The sequence below is a fragment of the Episyrphus balteatus genome, chromosome 2 (genome assembly GCF_945859705.1).
Source record: "Episyrphus balteatus chromosome 2, idEpiBalt1.1, whole genome shotgun sequence".
NCBI classification, from domain to species: Eukaryota; Metazoa; Arthropoda; class Insecta; order Diptera; family Syrphidae; genus Episyrphus; species Episyrphus balteatus.
The window spans coordinates 114,832,546-114,836,722 of record NC_079135.1 but is presented as its reverse complement, the minus strand read 5'-3'; positions in this window follow the sequence as shown (position 1 = coordinate 114,836,722).

Genomic DNA, 4,177 nt, shown 5'->3' with positions numbered 1-4,177 from the left:
ACTTCATAAAACTGTTTTATTTCATTAATTGGTACAATTAAAAAGAGCCAAGAAAATCATTTTTTTTTAACTAATTTAAAAAAATATATTATATAAAATAGCATAATAAAAGTAATACACGCATAAAAACGATCGTTTAAAACCAACGTAAAACTCTTGTAAAATTAAAAAAGGGAGTTGTTTTATACATATTGTACCTGCAAACTAAACCCTGTTAAAATTACACGAGTCAATTTGGTTATTCAAAATTGTTTAATCTTACCCACTTTCTCCGTTAAATTGTACTAAAATCTCTAGTTTTAACCGAGTTTCTTTAAACAATTTAATTTAGTGATGGGAACTATCGAATAAAAACTATCAAACTATCGGTATTTGTAAAATATTCATTCATTCGATAGTTTTAAATCATTCATTCATTCATTTAGTTACTATTTTCATTCGAATTGTTTTTTCATTCGATAGTTTAGTTACTATTTTCATTTGAATAGTTTTTTCATTCGATAGTTCAGATACTATTTTCATTCGAATAGATATTTTTTGTACGATAGTTTTTTCATTCAAATAGTTTTCTTAAACGATAGTATTTTCATTTGAAAAGTTTTCTTAAACGATAGTTTTTTCATTTCAATAGTTTTCTTAAACGATAGTTTTTTCATTTGAATAGATTTCTTAAACGATAGTTTTTTCATTCAAATAGTTTTCTTAAATGATAGTATTTTCATTTGAAAAGTTTTCTTAAACGATAGTTTTTTCATTTGAATAGTTTTCTTAAACGATAGTTTTTTCATTTGAATAGATTTCTTAAACGATAGTTTTTTCATTCAAATAGTTTTCTTAAATGATAGTATTTTCATTTGAAAAGTTTTCTTAAACGATAGTTTTTTCATTTCAATAGTTTTCTTAAACGATAGTTTTTTCATTTGAATAGATTTCTTAAACGATAGTTTTTTCATTCAAATAGTTTTCTTAAACGATAGTTTTTTTTATACGATAGTTTTTATTCGATAGTTTATTCGATAGTTTATTCGATAGTTTGTTCGATAGTTTTTATTCGATAGTTTTATTCGATAGTTTTTGTTCGAATGAATAAATGAATGAATGAACTATTCGATAGTTCAAATCATTCAGTTACTAACTATCGATAGTTCAAATCATTCGATAGTTCCCATCACTAATTTAATTCAACCGAGCCGACTACGTTAATTTTAGTAACGAGAACTACATAGTTTCTAACCAAAATAGGCTAGGAATTATTTTTTTTTTAGTGTAAAAGTAGGTTTTACTGATGGCACTTTTTGGACCTTATTTTCAACTAATTTTTAAAGCCAAACAGCTCCAAAGACACGTGACCTTAAGTAGCGTATTTTATTAACCCGAAGTTGCCCATTTTATATCGCATGAAGTCTTGTCTTAAATGAAGTAATCTTGTGCAGTAAAGATATTCAAATCTTTACATTCCAGAAAACATTTATTGGGCGGGAACAGTTACCAAAAATTGTCAACGATTGGCCAGTCCTTATCTTTAGGGCACACGTGATGGTTACAGTTAATGGGTAGTGGAAAAGAACAATTAAAGCCCATTTTTTTAAATAGTGACTATTTTACATTTGTTCTACCTTTGAAGGTGGTTTTTCTTTTTGTAGTCTTATAAAAATACGTTAATTTATTATCAATTCTGAAAGCTTAAAAAATTGAATTCTAGGGAAAGGTGAGCAAATGTGACGATTGTCGTGATCCCAAACAAAATTTTTTTACAACTCCACCAATTTTACCTTCATCCTGATATAATGCCAATGTTTGAGTATAAGTCCATGTGTACCCAATTTATAATATCGCAAATATTATTTTTTGATACAATAAGTCATGTGTGATTTGCAAATTTAACTTTATATAAATTTTTTGTTTTGTTTGTTGTTTGTATTTTTATGCAATTTAATCACATTAATTCATTCAGCAATCACAATAAAAATGTAACCTACGAAATGTACATATCTCTAGTCCAGAATCACTGAATATTCAGACAAAAATAAAATAAGAATCAATTGTATATACCATCATCGGTTTTTCAATACAATAAAAACACAACAGAATAAAACACCAGCTCAATATTATCTCAATTTGATGTGTCCACTGAATTTGAATTGAATCAACAATTCAACAGGCTGCGCTGGCTGCTGCAACAATCCGTCAACAAAGATATCAGTGTCATGCAAATTTGTTGTTATTTTTTTTTTTGGCTTTTGGTTTGGTCACTGATACCCACCATCAGGAGTCAATCGAACGTGTGTGTTTGTGTTGTTTTTCTTAATATGTTTTCATCAGATTGAACTGAACACTCATCCTTTTAATTGAATAAAAATAACTCACTGAATGCATTCATCCGAATTGGTCAACAAAAATGATAAAAGCTCTGTTTTTATTTCGTAACAAAAAAAAAACTAACATCTGATTGTATTATGAAAGTAAGCTTAATTATACCGCAGTCAATCTGCTCAAAACGAAGAAAAAAGGACATACTTAATCTCTAAGGACTATTTATAAGAGAAAGTAAAAGAAAGTCCTTAAACCATCTCTAAGATCCGCATCATTACATTAATTACAGTTCGAAAAGTTTCTTTGGCAGTGGCAGTAGCATAGTGTATTTTGAGTCCTTACATGCGAACTCAGTGGTCGCTATTATAGAAAAAGGACAATTGATGACAAATTCTGCTCTTGCTTTTCTTTCTCTCTCTTTTTTTTATAGTTTTGTTTGTTTTTTTTTTTTTTTCATTCTTTTTCAGCTCTAGTTTGCAATTATTTTTCAATTAACCCCGATGTAGATTTCTATCATTTCACCTGTACTTGTAGCAGATCTGTATACAAACAAAGAGAACAGAGAAAAATGTAGGTTCTTTTTCCCTATTTTTCGTCCTTACGATGAACTTCCGCTACAACTAATTAGACCATGCAATGTTCATTAGGTAGTTTTCTTTTTTTCTTTTTTTTTAATGTGTTTTAGTTTTTTATTTTTATGGAAAAAGTTATGAAAAGTTATCACAAACGAAGTATCTTCAAACAAAACTTAAATTTAACTTTACAGGACCTTTATAGGAGCTATTAATTTGCCATTGCCACTTTTGCCTCCCTCTGGTATATCGGTGAAAATTATTAACAAAACATTAGTGCGAGTGTGGCCTTGTGATAGGACTGTATAGTATATATACGAGTAGTGTGTTTTCTGTATACAGGAAGAGTGCTGCAGCACCTGGAAAATTTCCCATATCCTTATCGGGATTGAGACTTGTTTACTGCTGTGAGAGATTGAATTTGTTTGCACCATTAAATTGCAAATTGCTATCAGTAACTTTGCATATTGGTCGGACCGGGAGCCAGGAGCCGCCACCGCCTCTTCTACACATAACACGTTCGACCATCGAAGGATATGATAGGTGTGAGGAAGTGTGGGGGTATTTTGTGTCTGGCTCGTCGAAATGTTGAAATCGCTTTTAGCAGCAATCAAACTGCATTTTAGTGTTGGTAGTGTCCTTCATCCTTTTGGCGATGGTATAGTAATATATGCAAATGGGGTGGTGGCTGGTACTAGTGAGTGACCAACGAACGTCCCAGAGAGGATTGGGGCAAACTAAAGTGTCGTTCGCATTTTGTTGCTTTCGTTTTGATTTTAGGATATACTCTTGTTGGTGTTGTTGGAGTGCTGATGGGGGTGTTTAGGAATCTGTAGATTTGAATATTAAATGATATTTAAGTTGGCTGCGGAAGAGTTTAGAATTTTTTTTAGGGCAGTTTTTCAGCTTTGATTTCATTTTATTGATTGGGAACTCATCAATAATTTGTTGAGGTAAATTGGGTTGGTTTTGATCGATCCAAGGTTTTGCGGTCAATGTTGCTGGTTAGCTGGAATACCAATATGTATATTTTATACAAGCGACCTGCTGTTGAAGTAGAAAAACGCGCTAATTTAAAAGTACATTTAATGTTTAAATAACTGGCAAGAATATTTAATCGTAATATCTCCATCGGTAACAGCAAACTAAATATCACCTACAAAATTTTGTATTGAAAGTTTATTTTTTTTGTGGGCTAGAACGCTATTTTAGCTGGAATTAATTAAAAATGTCAACTTCTTCCAAAATTGATAATTTTGGTCTCATTCGATAGATAAATGGACTAGTTATAA